This window comes from Sus scrofa, chromosome 3 (assembly GCF_054392235.1).
Source record: "Sus scrofa isolate SSC_HxYL_T2T_F1_AM1 chromosome 3, Sscrofa_HxYL_maternal_Yorkshire_Landrace_v2.0, whole genome shotgun sequence".
Classification (NCBI taxonomy): domain Eukaryota; kingdom Metazoa; phylum Chordata; class Mammalia; order Artiodactyla; family Suidae; genus Sus; species Sus scrofa.
Window position 1 is genome coordinate 61,731,596 of NC_139385.1, and position 19,602 is coordinate 61,751,197.

Below are 19,602 nucleotides of genomic sequence, written 5' to 3' on the forward strand. Positions count from 1 at the left end.
AGTATTTTGAATCTTTGCATTTTCAAAGACTTTTTGGGGGTTAAAATAAGAATTACAGTTAAAAGGAATACATTGGCAAGGATCCAAATGCTCATTCACACGCAGCAAATGCAAAGAAATGTTATACCTGAATGTTACGCTGGAAAAGCGATTTGTCCTCGTTGCTAGAAAGAATCAAGATGAGAAAGTTTTAAAATTTCTAGAAGACCATGATAGGAGCTCTCTCATGTCATGAGTGTTATTTTTTACTCCTATTACACAATATTTTGTTGGCTTTCCTATGTTTATGTAAATGTATATTTCTTTACTGAAAAACATACACGGTGTTTAGGATGGCACGTATTCCCACGTGTAATTTATTGCTTGTTTATTTCAGAAAGAGTATCTCAAAGACTGATGACTCATCAGTGGTGTCTAAATATTAGTGATGAGCTTGTGAAAATAAAAATCAGTGTAGCCCAACTGCTTTTTGAGATTTGTTTATGAATTTCTTTAAAAACATTGAAGTTAAAATGATGGAGACACCACAAGTGAATTTTTTTAACAGAATATTTCAGGAAAGAAGTAAAAACATTTGACTTTATATGGGGTTTAAAATCAACTGTAAAAATAAAATTAGTCTTTTATTTTAGAAAGTTTTCTATTCGATGGTGTGTCGAGATAGAAGGAAACATTGGCTTTGTAAGAAACTAAAACTGCACAGCGTGTATTCAGAAATCTGGATGAAGAGTCCGTCACTCCAAAAATGTAAAAGCATCTTTTCTGTGATTTCATTAATGAAACGGGTCAAGGACTGTTTTACTAGGCTCAAGTTACACATATAGAAAGATCTGTACAAATAAGTACTTTGTGTTCTGTGTGGCCGAAAAGCACACAGAATTATATACTATAGTAAATAAACTCCCCAGGATGTAGGCACCCACGATCCAATTTTTAAAAAATTTGTCAGAAGGAAAAAAATGCTTATGAACTCAGGGCAACTATAAAATGTTGACAGAGAAGGTTCATATCCAACCAGGCTCTTAGAAAACTTAGGATGTTGGTGGAGAACAAAGTTATTTTGTGAAACCATTTTTCGCAGTGAAGTATCTTTTCAATACCCACCAATTTAAACACCAACTTCATAGACTAACCGTGTTCTTCCTCCCTCCTTCTCTCTCCCTAGCCCCCCCCCCTTTTTAAAGTCTATAAGCAGTTGGGTGAGGCTGTTTGGTGAGGCTCAGAGGGGCCCTGGGGTGGGTGGGGGTTCAGGTATTCAGCCTCAAGGTTTAGACCCGATCAGTGACCTCACTGAGGTGAGCTCTAGCTGTGCTCTCTCAAAACATTTATTTTCTTTCCTCATCCAACTGCTAGCATCTTTTAAAGCGAGAAGCAGGCGGCGTCAATCACAAGCAAAATAAATCAGAGAATTTAATTAATTATTTGAGGAATTCAGGCATTGCTGTTCTCCTTTCTGGCCAGCTCTTAAGGGGAAAAAAAAGAGAGGGAAAAAAAAAAAAAAAAAAGAAGAGTATAATTTGAACAGTCTAGGTTGGCTATCTATAGTGATTAAATTTGTAAGCCAGCAACAAATCCTATAAGATATTGCTTGATTCCTCACTGTACCTATTAGGAGTGATGGAACATATACCTGAAGAGAGCTCCAGGTGAGACAGTTACTAGATTTAAATAAAGACAGTGGAGGGGCCTGGTTTGCCAGGTTTGGCTGAGTACATTGATTGAAGTTATTAGATAATTGTTCACCTTTCTACTTAGCCCCATGAGGGGAGTCACACACACACATATTATAAAATACTTTAAATTAATGTTAAATAGTCCAACTGGGATTGCTAAAGTTATTTACATTTAGCAGTGGATTAAAATGTTAGCATTATACATTTAATGAATTAGAATCTTAGTCTCCTTGTATGTTCTGACTCAGAAACGTTTGCTGAACACACTTTCAAGGGTCTTTTAGAGAGGGCAGTTTTCTCAGTGTAATGTGGTGAATTCAGAGCTGCAGCGCCTTTACTTTCTGTGGGTGACAAAAATATGAGAGGGCAGTATTAGGTATCGTAGGTGGTAATTAGGCCCATAGACCATTTTAAAGTAGTCTTTGGGAGAGGAGGGTGAGATTGAGCATGATTTGGGTTTAGTTTCCAGAACATCAGTAAACCCTAACTACAAGTAATTTTTAAAAGGATAGCCTGGTAGCAAATATTATTTAAAAGATAATACCTAGTATCTCTATTGATCAGCTTTGCTTTCTTTCTCACAAATTTCTGGGGGATTGTGTCACTGCATTTTGCATTCATCTAATTAAACAACTGAAGTATTGTTCTAACACATAAAGCATAACAACGCCAAGAACAAATAACAATGTATGCTAGGTAAAAAAAAAAAATATATTGCTGATTTTATATTTGTTATCCTCTCAGGAGGGATTGGCCAGGTGAAAACTCTGGGCTCGTGATGCTTTATATTTATTTATAAAGTTGTTTTGTTCCACTAACATAAATTAGGTTCTTTGCATTCCTCTTCGAAAAAGTGTGATAGTCTTTTGAAATTTTTTAGTGATTCCTCTTTCTAGATGCACAGAAAAATAGGAAAATACTTAAGAACTTTAATGTCTGCTTGCACAGAAATTAAACATCCGGAAAGGTTTAATGAATAAATGAAGGATGTTTAACAACGGAGCAGTTCAACCTAAGACTGTACTCTTGCTGTTCACAACTACTGCACTAGTTTTTTTCCTTGAGCCTCCAAAACTTACACAACGTGGGATGGTTACAGAATCACTAATTATCCTTCACCCTGGACCCTTTTCAATAAAGCGATGCCATCCACTGAAGGTTTATGGCAAAACAAGATAATAGACTTATTATTAGGAAGTTCTCCTGTCATAAGAATTTACAAGATTTGGGGGAAATAATACCTATAGGAGTATCTATTTTGCATCTTTCTTTTCTCATTTTAGAGTGAGGGCCTAATTCTCCATGTTGGCCATTGATCACGGTGGAGGCTGTTGAGAGGTAGCCATGTAATTTCTTTATCTTTCACCTGCAAATTACACACATTATTTTGCAGCTCAAAATAAGCATTCCCGATGAGTTGCATTCAGTAACTGTCTTTCACAGCATTAGTCCAGAACTGAGGTACAAAAGAATATTAATCTAATACATTCCAAAATTCAAATACTTGTGATTAATAAGCATTATTATCTATAAATAAGGCCCTAATGATACTTTGGCAGTGTTGTAAACACAAGAATCAGAGGCAATTATTGTCATTATTGTTCAGCAAGTACTTCTCATGAATACCAAATGGGTATTGCTGTCCAGCTACTTGGCAAGAAAGGTTTCCATAAAGAACCAGATGTTGGCCAATCAGGACTGGCTACTATTAACTGCCCGGAGCCCCAAATGCAGGGTCCTTGAAGAAAAGGAAGGGGAAAAAAAAAAAAGAAAAAAAAAAAAAAAGGAAAAACCACCCCAAGACATCAAAAGAGTTTTGATGCGATTTTTTAAAAAAATACCCTTTTTCATAAATAGAAAAGCATCTTGAAAATTGTGCTGCTGTGAAAGACTGACTTTGGTGAACTGAATACACTTGCACCGGTTGTGTTAGCGGGAAGGAAAGGTCTCATTTGTGACGTGCTGCGCCCAGCGTGATGCGCTGCCCTGGAAGTAAAATCAGTGGACAAAAATAGGTTGCAGCCACCAAATAACCCTTCCAAGAGCAGAGGCATAAGCACGGCCTTATTTTTTTTTTTTTTTTCCCTTCCTCAGGCCATAGGACTCACTCCTCTCTATTAAATAGGCCCAGCCCACCAGGCCCAGCTCCAACACCAACACAATGTGAGAGAGAGAGAGAGAGACAGAGAGACAGAGAGAGAGAGAGAGTGTGTGTGTGTGTGTGTGTGTGTGTGTGTGTGTGTGCGCGCGCGCGCGCGCGCGTGTGTGTGTCTGGTGGGGGACTGCTTCCTACAAGTAACCTAAGTTCCTCACGTTCAAAGGAAACTGGACACTGCCGCACATGCACTCTGGGTCTTGGAAGTCAGTGCAGGGCCACAGTTGGCTGTGTCCATGAGCCCATTTTGGCTTGCAGTCTTAGTGAATTCAGTGACACCGGTTAACGACGTACTTGGTTTTTGTGGAGAGGGACAAAATAGTTTCGTGGACATTTTTGTAAGGAATAGGCACAGAGGGCATCAAATATTGAGTTGTCTGTTTTTAAATTTTCTTGTGCCAAAGCTGATGCTTTACAGATGTTAACAGGTATACACTGGGGGCTGGGAAAGCACTGAATTGGTTTTCTGAGATGCTGGAGGAACTTTCTGAGATGCTGGAGAGGAGGGCTGGTGCTGCAGTGCGGCAGGCGATATCCTTGGCCGTCGCATTGAGTGTGGGCGTGGTCTTTATGGAGCATGCGCTGTGCACCTGCTGGTAGTGGGTGAGATTGCTGAGTATGGACCGTCTCTCCCCAAGCCCAACCCTAACAGACACCTTGCTACCATCACTCCCAGTTTGATGGCGTTGTCCCCTCTTGCCCTCAGGGAACTGAAACAGAAGGTATTCATTCCATTGTCCTCACAATGAACTGGGAGGGCCACCAGGACCAGGGAGAGTGTCAAGCTATGAGGTTTCCTTCTAGCTCCTTCTGAAAATGTTCTTGCCTCTCTGGATCTGGACTTTGGCATGGGGGTGGGGTGGCCACGCTTGTGGAGGCAAGTAGCCGAGTCCAAAGCTGGGAGGAGGTGGGTTCTAACCCCGATCCTGGGCACCTTCTTAGGTCTCGTCCACTTTGAACTCTTTTGAAAGGGCGGGAAGGTGAAAGGTTCACCAGGATTCGGCAGCTTGTGCTCAGTATCTGAATTTGGGGAGATGAGAAAAGATGAGCTCTTCCAAGCAAATCTCATTTCCAAGCATAAGACTCAACAGAGAGTTTCTATGACAACAACAACAATGCCAACAGTAATAATAACGGCTACATTTTACTAAGGACTTACCAAAGTACCCAGTACCAAAGTGTGCACGTGTGTGCATTGTCCTAGTTAAGCCTCTGAGTGACCTTTAAAGTTCAGCCTGTATCCACATTCGACAGGTGAGCCCACCGAGTGTGCCAGGGGCCAAGTCACCTGCCCAAGTTTTGAACTCTGGTGGTGTCTCTTGGAGACAATGTACTTTTAACAGTAATGCTTTACTGCTTTCCAAATTCTGGGAACCCCGCTGCTTTCTCCCTTTCTTGAAGATTCCCAGATGTCCCTCCTTTAGTGAGACCTCTGTGCTTGCTTACAAAGCAGTCCTGTGACATTTCTGAGTACAGCACCCCCCAGTCCCACATCAAAAGAGGGACAGAAAAGGCTCTCAGGGCCTCGGTACACACCCGGACTGCAGTCAGCCCTGGGTCTCAGCCTTTGGTGATCCTGAAAGCGGAAGAAGGCTCCAAGGATGAACCCGAAAGGAGTATTACAGTTTGGTTTGGGTGGTCCACTTACGCTGAGGTCACAGAAGGTGCATGAGTATCAATAAACTCTTGCACTAAATAGACAATGGTAACTTGTCCGTTTATCTGTATCCCAGTACCCCGGGGGGTGGGGCGGGGCGGGAGGAGGAGGATAACCTACTGATGGGGAAGCACCGCCCCTAAACAGGATGTTGGCTCTGGTGTCCGATCTCTGCTTACAGGCTGATGGAGGAGCCCGTGGGGCTGCCTTGGCTGGTTTTCTCCTCACTGTGCTCAGCTGGCAAACACCTTCACAGGGACTGTGTGGATGCCTCGCAGCCACAGGCAGAGCCACTGTCTTTAGACAATGGAGCTGTTTCAGGCGAGCCCAGGATCAATCAACGGGGCCGGACTCTGTGCCCCCGGGAAAGCAGTGAATCTGGGCCACAGAGCAAAGCATGCGAGGCTGGTTCCCTGCGGGAGGAAAAGATGGGGTTTTGTTTGGGGTCCGAGAGGAAATATTGTCAGCTGTGGGACTCAGACATACCTGTGCTCAACTTGTGACAGTGACATCAAGGTTGAAAAAGCCTCCGTAATGATTTCATTCTAAATGAAATCTTCCTTGCTGCCACCGGCCCCCAAAGGGCCAAATGTTATTTGTAAAGGTCAAAGTGAAAAGGTTACGTGGCTTTCAGCAAATGACTTTCACCAAATAATTAATTAGTTATTAATTAATTACTCTGCTGACTCATTCCAAGAAAGGATTTGAGGCAGTTTATAAAAATATGTGACAGAGGAAACTAATTTGGGGAATATGAGCCAGGGTAAAATCAACATCTATCATGGCATACCCTCAAATGCTTACTCTGCTTACGGATGTTCAAAAGTCACATAAATGACAAGAGATAGCGTTTGTTTTCTGCACAGAAAAAAAAAAAAAAAAAAAAAAGAGAGAGAGAGCGAGAGAGAGAGACTGAGAGACAGAGAGGGAGAGGGAAATAATTGAGTTTTACCAGACGCTCTCAATCTATGTTCACTTTGATTTAAAAAAGCACTCTTTTCAAGAGGAACTATCAATTCCATACGACTTGACTATGTTTCCTAAACATCTTTGATATAATATTTAACCTCAAAGAAAATGTTCTGAAAAGAATTGATGATGATATCTTTTGTTTTAAAAATAAAAAAGGTAATCTGGAGTCCATTAGAATTTTATATTGAGGAAATAGTGTTAAGATATTTTTGGATAATTTTTTTGTACTCTAGCAGTTGGCATTTTACTTCCTATATTTACTTCCCATAAGATAATTTGACAGTTTGCAAAATATAGATCACGTCTGCTTCTTCCCAGTAAGTCACAGGAAATCAATAAGTGATATATGTTTTACTGTTTCTCCTACTTTTTTTTTTTTTTTTTTTTTTTTTTTTTTAGGTAGTCAAGAGGCAGATAGTTGCAAGGCTCAGTAAGTTTCCATATATTTAGGGGTATATCAATTCATGTGCTAAGACACAAGCAGGTTAGTGATGTGGTCCCCTCATGTCACATTTCTGGTCTTAGGTTCTCATCTATTCAATCAGGGTATGGGATTTAATTGATCTTTAAGTTGTCTTCTAGCTGTACAGTTCTGTGTTTTGAATTTTGTCTTCTAGAGAATCCACTAATGGAAGCCTGCTTTTTAAATATCTAGTTATATTTCCACTGATATGGAACTTGCGGGGAGAGGAGAACACAGGCCATTCTATTCTGCAGTGTAAATCAATACACTGACGATGTAGCCATTCACAACATTTGTATTTTTACCTATTACAGAGCTGTGCCATCTCTTTGAATACAATACACTTTTATGCCCCATTAAAGCATGCTTGACATAGCTTTCAACTACTCGCAAATGCTGAGAAGTTGAAAAACATAACATTTACAAAAGATACATCTGGTGCATATTTATATGACTTGGAATAAGGAATCATTTAAATATTGCTGAGCCATCTCCATATTAGGACAAATGATATTCCTAGTCCATATGTGAAATCGGTAGTAAAATACATGTAGGTTTAAATTTCTCTTAGAACATTTTTTTTTGTACTAACACATGTTAAAAATATGGGAATATTGAGTAGGACTTAATTCCTCTATTTGAGTTGTTAGAATTGATTTCCCCCAGAATTTTGTAGATTGCATCATTAACTCTAGTTTATATTCTAGGGAAGTTTTGCAAGGGGTTTAAGGTAGCATGCTATTCTTGGAAAACTCACTTTAATCAAGAAATACTTGGGGTTACCCCTTCCTTGATGTTTAACCCATCTTCTGTAGGCTTTATCTGTGAAATAAAAGGATTGCACCAGAAAATCTCAGATGCCCTTTGCAGCATCACTCTTCTCTAGACAGAAACTTACCTCCATCTACCTAAAGGCTTGAGCCAGGAATGCCCTCAGCATCTCTGCTACCCATGGCATTTACTTTTATACTGTTCTTGAGGAGTTTCTGTGTGGAGTCTAGGCGAGGTGATACTGAATAGTGTGCAGGGCTGTGTACAGATCAAGCTGGGAATAAACACACCTAAAAATTGTGCAGCTCTCCTAGAATGCCATGTGGTACAGCATATGAAATGTAACTTGTACCTTCTAGCTCACACACACACACACACACACACACACACACACACACACACACACCACACTTTAATTAATGTTATGGGCTGTGCTTTAAACTCAGAGGAGTGAGAAAATCAAGGTTAAGACTGCTCTGTTCTTTACTATGTAGGAGGAAAAAAGAGACAGCTATGTAAATGAGGGGGTTCGCATCTCCTTGTCAATTTCTTATCTGTTGTCAGTTTGAATGATTTCTAAATCAGAAGAAGGCTGAAGATCTGTTTCTCCATCAGTTTTGAGCCTAAGGAATTTGGAGCTAGAGTTCTGAGCCAGAAAACAGTCCTGTTTTGAATTCAGAGGCTCTACTGCTGAGCACAGATGCCAGGCTGATGATAAATTCCAAGAGGTTCAGCTTGATTTTTCACCCCCAAGGTCAGAGGGAATTCTTTGGAATTGAGCAAATGAAGAAAGCAGTGTGGCTGGGGCACTTTTGCAGGTAGAACACTGTGTAGTGGGCACTGCAGGCCTCAGGAGTGTGACTCTTGGCGTCTAGGCATTGCACAGGGAGTAGCTCCAACATCCAGAAGGCATTCTAAAATTCTTGCTTTACAGTGAGTTACTATGAGGTCATAGTGACCTGACCGCCAAAGCTGATATGATCTATTGGGCAAAAATTCTTAATTTGAGATGTATTTCTTGGACAAGTTCTCCCAGACTTATTTTTGAGCTCTTAAGATCAGTCATGCCAGTGTTGGCTCATTCCGGGTTCAGGCTGCAAACCAGATTCCAGCCTCAGAAGCGAGCACTCACCGTACTTCTTCTCCTTCCCCAGATACTTTTGTTTTTCTTTCTTTTTTCCTCTCTCCCTCTTCCACCCTCCCTCCCTCCTCCTCCTCTTCTTTCCTTCCTTCCTTCCTTCCTCCCTCCCTTCCTTCCTTTCTTCCTCCCTCCCTTCCTTCCTTCTATCTTTCTGTCTTTCTTACTTTCCATCTAGAAGTTCCCAGGCCAGGAATTCAGTCTGAGCTGCAGCTGTGACCTATGCCACAGCTGTGGCAATGGCAGATCCTTTAACTCACTGTGCCAGGCTGGGGATCAAACCCACGCCTCTGCAGTGACTGGGGCTGCTGCAGGCAGATTCTTAAGCCATTGTGCCACAGCAGGAACTCCTCCAGATATTTTTCTATATTGCAGATTTATTAAAACTTTTTCAATATAATAAGAGGTGATAACTTATCCTGAGTTCAAACCCCCATAGAGACTATTTTTCAGGAGGATGGTTTGAAAGTATTCTCTAGTGGGATGTCTGTGGTCAGGAGCTTCATATGAGTCTGACAAATCACATATATCATGTTGTATCCTGATGACACTAAAAACTCTGAGAACACTGGGGTTTATTTATTATTCATTCATCTTTCTAATGGCTGACAGAACTTTTCAGGACCAATTGAAATGACAAAAAAGAGACATGATTAAGGACTGAACTATCATAGAACAAATTTCTATAAAGAAGGAAACAAGAATATATATTTTTGCTGAAGTACCCTATCTCCAAATGCTCCAAAGCATTGTCAAAACCCAAAATACATCCCAGCCCTGAATGTTTCCTTAAGCAGTTGAATTATAGACCTGCCTCTTACTGGTACTGACCTTGAGAGAAAGATGCATTGACTCTGCCTGAGTCCTGGGCAACCCCAGGACGGGGGTGGTCAGAACAAATTTAGGTAAGAATGTCAGGTGTTCATCTTCGGAAGGAAGGGAAATAAAAGACTGCTAGTGTTGGATGCCATTTTTGTCTCTGTTGGAAGAGCTCTGAGTGACCAAGTTGTCCCCTGAGAGCTCCATGGCCTGTCCCCTCTGCTTCTCTGGAGCCTACCCTGGGAAGAGCCGCCTCTCCAGGCTTTGCTAAGTGACACTTGATCTTTCTTTTGGGAATATTCGTTCGTGGAAGCTCCCCAAATGAATAAAGCAACCACAATAAGACCGACTGGCAACACTGGCCATAACATTAGCTGGTTTAGGTTAACTCTAACACCTTCCATCAACAACGTATCTATTTACTCATAGGCGTCGATACTTTTTGACGTCTGAGAAGACGTGAAACAATGTGTGTCCCAAGCTTCTTGGAAGAAACTGCCCTAGAGGTCAAAAGTATCCTTCTGCCGCCCGGCTCAGTGTTGCCTGCAGCGAAGACATCCCATGAAATGAAAGGTGCTGGAGAATAAGCAAGCAAAAAAGGTTCTCTGACAGGCTGATTCAGACTTTGCCAGGGCCTTTCCCTAAGGCCCGGGCATCGCCCTGGGTCCTTAAGTGGAAGAGTTATTTAGATATGGAAAAGCCCATGGGTCTCTCCCGGTAACGTTGGGGTTGGCTAATGCAGGCCAGAACTGGAGGATTCCATTTAGGGAGGTTGTGCATCCATGCAGGTGAGAATCGAGCCCTTTCTGCATGGATTTCGAGTCTGGGGTCGGCCCGGAGAAAGGTTTCTTCTGTTTCTTGAACTTCTATATATTTATTTCATTAATTATTTATGTGAATTCCAGGGAAGTTTTGTTAAGAAAATATGAAACGGGCATGGGGGGCGGGGGGAATCCAGTGTTGGGCCACCTCCCTCCTCTCCAGTGAAGGCACTGAGGCCAGACATCCAAATGATTCTTCTCTAGGTGTTATTTAGAAAACACCGCCAAGACATTTCAAAAAGGCCCAGGACAGTTTCCTAAACTGGATTTTTGCTTTCTGGGATGGAACGCTTTATCATTTTAAGTAGAGAAATAGTTCGTTTTTTACTGGTTGTTCTAAGACAAGGTTGTAAATTTCAGTTTTTCCTCATATTCTCAGCCAGGAAGATTTTTTTCTGAGAGGAAAAAAATGACTCAAGGAGATCAGGAAATGTGCGTTTTAGAGATAGATTTCTCCATAAGAAAAGGCATGGGCTACTAATTTATCTAAATAGAGTGGCCTGGACTATTCAATTTACCCTTCGGCTTCAGGAATTTTTGGGTGAATAATCACTCTGCAATACTGAATATTCATGTTGTAGATCTAGAATTTAAGAAAAGCGGTTTGCCAGCGATCTGCTGTGAGGAAACAGTGCACATTAATTAATAGCGAGGAAAGCACATCATGTGTCTATATCCTTAAACAGCTGGCCTGGTTGGACTGAAATGAGTGATAATTCAGCTATAAATTCCAGCTAAGTTGGTGAATCAGTTAACTCAGGAAACGCATTAGACAGAGCTAAATCAAAAAAAAGTGAATTACATGGTTCTAGTAGATCAAAATTTAAGAGTGCTGTAGGAATACGGATGTATTCCCCCCTCCCCCCATGTGATGTCATTTGCAAAGAAGTGAAGAAAGAGATTTGCCAACATTTTGTGTAATTATTTGAGAAGAACGTGTAACTTTTGGGGTGTGTAAAGTAGGAAAGTAACTGGAGAAAAAGGCAACTAAAAATGCTGAGGTTTAAACAATAGGATTTTTTAGAAATCTGCCTGTGTTTTGACTATTCAAAGGCTTTCTCTTCTTTGGGTTACGGCTTTTTAAGTAGCTAATGGTTTTATCAGCACTCTTAACCTGAGTCAGATGATTTAGGTCTTGGTGATTTTTGGAGTGTCTCTGATGCCTGTTTTGCTAAGGAGTCAGTGTGCGTGGACTTTTTTGCAGAAATAATTCTGACCATTTCAAACCCTTCAGTTGTTTTTTTTTTTTTTTTTAATTTTGCTCCTTAGATTTTCTTCTCTTTCTTCCATACCCCTCTTTGAACGTTTAAAATCACTCTCCCATCTGCACATTTGTTTTTCTTTGCTTTACTCTAGGATAAAGCTTTACTTCTTTATCCCAGTGATATTGCTGGATTTCTTCTCTGTCCTACCTCAGTGTCCCAGCTGCATCTGTTGACTCTGCCTTTTTTTTTTTTTTTTTCTTTTTCATGGCTGCACCCATGGCATATGGAAGTTTCCGGGCCAGGGGTGGAGTCCAAGCCTCCTGCACGACCTATGCCACAGCTGGAGCAACACTGGATCCTTTAACCCACTGTGGAGGGCTGGGGCTCAAACTGGAGCCTCCACAGTGACCCAAGCTGCCGCAGTCGGATTCCTAACCCACCGCACCACAATGGGAACTCTTACTGATGGCTTCTTATCCCTGATGTCCTTATCTCTTCCTCCTCTGTTTGCTTTTTTGGATACGGTAAATCCATAAAAGCATCTTTTTACCATACTATATGGATATGGCATGTTCTCTTCTTCCTGTAGAGATTTCCCAAACAATAGGAAAGTTCAAGACAATCTATGTTGATGGACAACAAATTTTCAGATGGTTTTCATTGAATTTGTAGCTGGCCTTGCTCTTTCATGTGTTTTCTTTTTTTCCCCCTTATTTATTATTTTATTGTATTTTAATTTTTGTCTTTTTAGGGCCTCACCCCCAGCACATGAAAGTTCCCAGGCTAGGAGTCAAATCGGAGCTTTAGCCTTCGCCAGAGCCACAGCAACTCGGGATCTGAGCTGCGTCTGTGACCTATACCACACAGCTCACAGCAATGCTAGATCCTTAACCCACTGTGCAAGGCCAGGGATCGAACCCGCAACCTTGTGGTTCCTAGTTGGATTTGTTTCTGCTGTGCCACGACGGGCACTTTTGGACAGTCCTCTCATTGGCTAAAAAGATGGCGTGTCCACGCCCATCCTTTTGGAACAGACTTGGCTGGTCACAGGAAGAGCCCTTAGATGGGCCGTGACACTGTGTGTGTGTGTGAAGTCAATGAACAGACGGGCAGCGTTCAGACCCAGACTCTCTCCTTGTCACTGTTGGTGTCACCCTGGGCAAACACCAAATTCTCTGCACCTCTCAGCATTCTGGGAGAGAGTAACTCCCAACTCATAGGGTTTTTGTGTGAGTTGTGTACTTGGAGCATTTCCAGTGAATGCTAATTCCTTCTGTGCTTAAAGACTGCAGAAAACTTAAAGCCTGTGAGTTAGACACCACCGACACTGGGATGTGATGGCAGAAATAATGCCTGTGACTTTTCACTTCTACTGTTTCAAAGCCTATTGGTTGTTTCACTTCAGCTTTACCATGACCTTGAGGGCTGCTGCGGACTCCAGGCCCTTCGACTGTGGCCCTTGTGGGGGCCACTGCTGCCTAGCGATTGACTTGGGAGGAAAGAAATGCCCACTAAAAAGCCATGTGAAGGTCCTGGCGATGAAGAGATCGTCCTGAGTGTAGAAAATTGGAGCCATTCAGCCTCGTAGAAAAGAGGAGTTTTATGTTTCATTCCCAAGTTCAGAGAAAAGAAAACCTTTCCTTTTCTTTCCTCTTTGCTGTTGTTGGCAAGACTCTGTAAGACTCACATATAAGGCACACTGGGCCAAATTTTCAAAGAGCCTCTATGCTTTGCATGTGTTAGATTTTTCATGCAGAACTACAGCTCTGGGTGGTGGGGAGGTTTGTGGGGTGGAGGGGAGGAGGGGAGGGTGGGCACAGATGGCTTTTCACATTTGCCACCTCACTTTGAATGTGGAAATGTACTAATTTTGTGAGACTTGATTTTCTTAAAAGTAGAGTTTCTTAAGGAGGCTTATATCTTGAGCAGTGCAGTCTTTAAATGAACAGTTCTGAAAATGAGAAGGAATCTGAGTCTGTCTGCTGGATAGTGGTGAGAAGGTGGTTATTGTTTGAAATAGACCTCTGCCAAAGAGACCCTAAATTTCCTTGCGGTTTGCTCGGGTTACAGTGACTTCCAATTGTTGGCAGGTCATGTCAAACCTTTTTCCTGGGCACTTTTTGTCTAGCATAGACCCTCACGAGGGAAGGATTAAATGTCTCTGCGTTCGTGGTTTGGTAACAGAAAGCCTTGAAGACTTGGTTTCGTCTCTGATGGATGTAGAGTCATCCTTTCCCACATGACCACCGTGACTTGAAATGCTCTTGTTTTGGTTCCTTGCCATCTAGCTGTATCTGTTCAGATAGAGAAGGTTATGCTGTGGTGGAAAATAACCATCAAAACCTAAGCGGCTTAAAATAAGAGTTTGTTTCTTGATCCCATTTCATGTCCATCATGGGTCCTACGAGACATCTACCAGCTGTGACATTCAGAGGGACTCAGGATGATGGAGATCCTTCTTTTACCTAGTTCCACATGTGCCACAGCAGGGGGACGGGGACCTGGTGAAGTTGCCCTGGCTTCTACAGCCTCTGCCCAGAAGTGACACCTGTCACTTCTCACATTTTATTGGCCAAAAAAGTCATACAGCCATGCCTGACTTCAGAGAATGGGAGATATTCAATCCTACTCTGAGCCTAGAAGGAGACAAGAAATATAAATCCACTGCCTATGATGACCTTGTCTTCAGTTCAACAAAACCGCACAAGGCAGGGATTTCTCTATGTTTATGGTAATTAGCATGGTCGTTGCGTACTTCTCTGCCCCAGTCATTTTTGAGCCTTGCTTAAAAAGTGTCACTTATCTCCACAATGGTCTCCAAGAATTGAGTGTTCTGCATCCTCGGAATTTTACGATACTGTGAAATGCTTTCAGTGACAATGATTATAATGAAAATATTGGTGAAGAATAAAAACTCACCCACAGAGAGAAACACATCTCTTAATCAGTTGCTTTAGCTCCATTTTTTTCTTTCTTTTGAAAGGGTCTTTCAAGTTTCATCAAAGAACATCTTCGTGATTAGATTAATCAAAAATTGATGGATAAGGAAGTTAAGAGTCAGAGAAAACAGAGAGAGCAGAACTTTCAAGTCTCTACTATTTGAGCTTAAATGTCTAATTCATTTTGGGGGGATTTGACAAATCCTCAAGACCACCTCCATCACCACCACCTCCATCCCCATCATCACCACCACCTCCATGCCCATCATCACCACCTCCATCACCACCACCACTATCACCAACCATCACCACTTCCATCACCATCACCACCATCACCAGCCATCACCGCCTCCATCACCATTTCCAACACCACCACCACTTCCATCACCACCATCACCAGCCATCATTGCCACCACCATCTCTGTCAGTACCATCACCAACTCCTCCATCACCACCACCATCAGGTACCACCACTGCCATAAGTACTGCCTTCTGTCACTATAAACACATAGTTGTGTGGCCCATACAGACCCTCATGGGGACCATAACATGGGTAAAACTTTTAGTAATTACGTTTGCTTTCTTTTCTATGCATTGCATAATCTAGGAATTAAAAAGTCATGGAAGAAAGTGGCAACTCAGAACTGTCTTTAAGACTGAGTTTGGAGTAAACCTATCTGTTACCCCCTTCAACTTGTCTTTTTTTTTTCTTTCATTTTCCTCCTATAGTACTTTCTGCCTTTAAACTTAAAGGAGAACCAGAGCCTAAAGGTGACATGCTTCGGGCCCCAGGAAAGGGCTGTATGACTGCAGCGCTTACTTGAGCTCCTTCACCACGTACACCACTCAGATATGTCTTGAAGTGCATAGATGTGGCCAGAATTTCCAAGTTGTGGCTATTTTTCCTGCTAAACTATGCTCAGCAACCAGGAAGGGGAAGCTAGAAGGACCAGTTCAAAGAAAAGTGGCACAGTTACCTAGTGAATGAGAATGACTTGGCAGAATCATCACTGCTGGCAGGTTTCACTTCGTGAGTTCACCTGTCTGCTCTGATTTGGGTATGATGCTCTGGGAAGAGTATTCAGAGTGGGCTTTCTTTGCAGGTGCTTCCATTGCCCACTGAGCTGAAGAGACCAAGGTTCTGTTGTAGCATCTGGCTTATGTGGGAATGATGGCATCTTGGATCCTCGCCCGTGGCCTATGACTTAACAATCCTTTGCAAGGCCTCCAGGATTTGTGTCTTTAAACGCCATTGCTGGCTGAGGTAATGGTGGAGGATAGAAAGAATCTGGCACTAAGCTAAAGCCCAAAAGCTTGACTTACTCTGCAGCCACCCCCTGCCCCGAATATTAACAAAAACAAGGATGTTATTAAATTACCAATCCTGGCTCCAGTTGAATATATGCCAAGAATCCTATGCTTCCACCTCACATAATACGTTTTACTTTTCTTTTGGGGATTTGTTTTTTGAATCAGTTTACTTCTTTGTGGTCCAATAATCGCCACATGGAATTCTCTCCATCTTTCATCCTTCATCATTAGGAAAAAAAATAGGGTATCATTTTCTGGCAAGAAATAAATATCTCAAAATGAAAGACAATATTTAGTGATCCCCCCAAAAAAATTCCCTTGAGAGTACTATTTTTCTGATTAATCAGAACTGGAAGAGATTAAGGGCTTAATGCATTAAAACGATGAGAGCACTCATGTCCATTCTTCATAGGAAAATCAAACATCCTCTTTTAAGTAAGGGGGGGCTGCTTTGACAAATCTTTTAAGTGATCCATGGATAAGTGCATGATTTGAGGAATTGATAGAGAATATTAAAAATGTTTATTCCATTGACCTAATATTCCCTGCTGGAGATTGAAGGAGCAAATCCAACCCACAACTGGTTCTTAAGACAGGTACTATTTGGCAGTTTAGTTTCTATTTATCTAGTGCCTACCTGTCAACTTGACCTTGGATAGGAGTTTTACACTGTGACTTATTAAATGCTTATCAGAGTTCCTTGAATATAAAATGGGGTTGCCTCAGGTGGCATTTTCATAAACATATACTTAGTCTGATTTTATCTGAATTGGTGAATCTTTAAAAAAATACTTCAGAATTTGAAATGCCTAAGAATCTTAAGGACGACTAAAGTTTTGGTATGTTGTTGAGAACGTGATTTTAAGATCATGTATGTTGATCATGCTGGTTTGGAAAGGTTCTTACGCCATTTTACAATGCATATCATACGGAAGCATCTTTAAAGGCTGGTTTAGTTTATTTATTTATTTATTATTTATTTATTTGTTTATTTATCTTTTTAGGGCCACACCTGTGGCATATGGAAGTTCCCAGGCTAGGGGTCTAATCAGAGCTGCATCTTCCGGCCTACGTCACCACAGCAACGCCACATCCGAGTCTCATGGGTGGACCTGCACCACAGCTCATGGCAACACCGGATCCTTAACCCATTGAGCGAGGCCAGGGATTGAACCCACATTCTCATGGAGACTGGTTAGGTTCTTAACCCGCTGAGCCACAACAGAAACTCCCTTAAAGGCATTATTTAGAAATCAAGGCTTGCTATTTTCATTTTAGGCAGCTACCTCTTAGTTGTTTAAATCAGAGCATGCTGTTTAGCTTGTCTATGTCATTCTGATCATCAGTGTCTTCCTCCTGGCTGGACGGCTATGGTTGTTGTATGACTTTGATTTTAGACTTATAAAAGCTCTCTGGGATGCAGACGAATACACTCAGACAGTCATGTTTGCTCAGGAGGCAAATAGAAGCTAGAATAGTTAAGTTTCAATGAGTAGTTACTGTGTTCTAGGCAATCTAAAGAATTTTACGGGAATTCCTATTGTGGCTCAGTGGAAACGAATCTGGCTAGTATCCATGAAGACGCAGGTTCTATCTCTGGTGTTGCTCATGGGTTAAGGATCTGGTGTTGCTGTGGCTGTGGTATAGGTCAGCGGCTACAGCTCTGATTAGACCCCTAGCCTGGGAACCTTCATATGCTGCAGGTGTGGCCCTAAAGAGACAAAAAATAATAATTTTATGTCCATTATTTCACGTGGAGACTTGCTATTTTGCAGTAGCAGTAGCTATAATTATCATTTCACAGGTGTCTTCTTTGAATTGACAACTCAAAGAAGACACTAGTTTTCCCGTGCCCACAGGGAGCTGGCAAGTGGCAGAGCCGGGCTGCCCCAAGGTCAGGTTGGTCTTCTTGCCCAGATGCTGGAATGCAGGCAGAGACCTGGGTATTTAAAGATGGTCTTCAAAGGAGTTCCTGCTGTGGTGCAGTGCGTTAAGGATCCAGCATTGACGAAGCTGTGGCATAGGTCGCAGCTTCGACTCATTTGATTCTTGGCCTAGGAACTTCCAGATGACATGACGGTGGCAAAAAAAAAAAAAAAAAAAAAAAAAAGAAAAAAAAAAGAAAAAGAGAAGAAAGAAAAAAAAAAGAGGTGGTTTTTAAGCTCCTGGGGCAAAAGCTGATGAGTGCAAAATGCAAGGCTGGTTTCTTCCCATCCTCTCGGCCTTCATAGAAATTCTCCTGCACAACGTCTGTGCACTTTCCAGCAGGCTTGTCCACAGAAGGGCTCGTGTGGGCACACGCTCAATCCTACCCCAGCGTGCCTCCTCCCAGGGGCTCTTCCCCAGGAGTACAAAGACTGGGAACCTCGCCCATGATTATTAATATTTTAAAAACATTATTCTGGCTTCTCACAGGGCCATATCAATTTCAAAGATCGCTGTCAGGGTGGGAGCAGCTGAAGTGGAAATGGCCTGAGAGCGGAAACTTTTCCTGAGCTGTGCCGTCGGTGGAATATTCATAGAAATGTAATATGACACAGGATGTCGAGTCGGTGTCGAAACTTTGTTCCAAACCGTATTTGCTATTTGTATTTGACCCTCAGGGACAGCTGGGGATAAGCGAAGGGGGGAGAGGGCTGGGTTGCAGAGTGACCTGAGACAGGGTGATGGTGGGGGACGCTCCTTGCCACAGGAACTGGGGGGTCTGGGTTGGGGGAAGATAATGAGGTCCCACCTTTCCTGCTCTGGGAGAAATATCTTTGCCGCAAAGGTGGACACCTCGCCCCCATGTTGCCACCTAAGTTTTGTGCCCGAGTTTGAAATCTCAACTTTGGACAAGTTCATACAGATCCATGGTGTGTTGTTTCTGCAAGTTCAGAAGTGATTCAGTTGTTTGCTTCTTCCTTGAACATCTCCAGATCAGGCTATTGATATCAAAAAAAAAAAAAAAAAGTCATGGTGGCATGGATCCCCATGAGTGTCACATCAGATGCTGGAATTATATCTTCAAATGAATCAAAATGATCATCTACTGATGACTGAAATTTCCTTTCAAGAATTCATAAATCTCTCATCCCCCCCGACCAAGGAACTCTACTCATCTGTAGTTAATTTAAGAATTAGCATTTAGCCAATTACTGCCTCAGTGCCTTAAATGAGGTATGTGCCTGGTGGCTCTGTTGATTAGAACCCTGTGCTAATGAGGTCACAGGTTTTGTCTCCAGGAGGGCTGGCCAGGGATAGAACTTGACCCACAGCAATGACCTGAGCTGCTGCAGTGACAACATGGGATCCTTTTCTCTCTCTCTCTCTCTCTCTCTTTTTTTTTTTTTTTTTTTTTTTTTGTCATCCTGTGGCATATGGAGTTCCCAGGACAGGGATCAGATCTGAGCTGCAGTTGTGACCTATGCCACAACCTTGGCAGCTCTGGATCCTTAACCCACTGTGCCAGGCTGGGGATTAAACCTGCGTCCCAGTGCTCCAGAGATGCTACTAACAAAGCTGGATCCTTAACCCGCTGTGCAACAAGGGAACTCCCCATCTCTTTTTAAAAAATAAAACTAAACAATTTTAATCACTGTAGCCTAGCAGAATGCTTGGTGTATCATGGAAGTTCTGTAAATATTTGTCGAATAAATGAGCGAGTGGGTGAAAGAATCAAATGTAGAAATGGTTCCA

General features: G+C 42.2%; 1 protein-coding gene across 50 annotated transcripts in view; it reads left to right on the forward strand.

The window, feature by feature from the left end:
- The window catches only part of LOC146404665 (uncharacterized), a 56,802-nt gene that overhangs the window by 10,548 nt on the left and 26,652 nt on the right, over positions 1 to 19,602 (forward strand). For 7 of the 50 annotated variants that reach the window (XR_014841316.1, XR_014841318.1, XR_014841317.1 and 4 more), the window contains exon 2: positions 15,343 to 15,643. The exons of 27 other annotated variants lie outside the window; for them this stretch is intronic. The gene's annotated coding sequence lies outside the window, so the exon portion shown is untranslated. Of the gene's footprint in view, positions 1 to 15,342; positions 15,672 to 15,716; positions 15,878 to 18,339; positions 18,451 to 19,602 lie in introns of all 50 variants that reach the window. 16 more of the 50 variants (XR_014841330.1, XR_014841327.1, XR_014841325.1 and 13 more) reach the window with 6 other exon arrangements.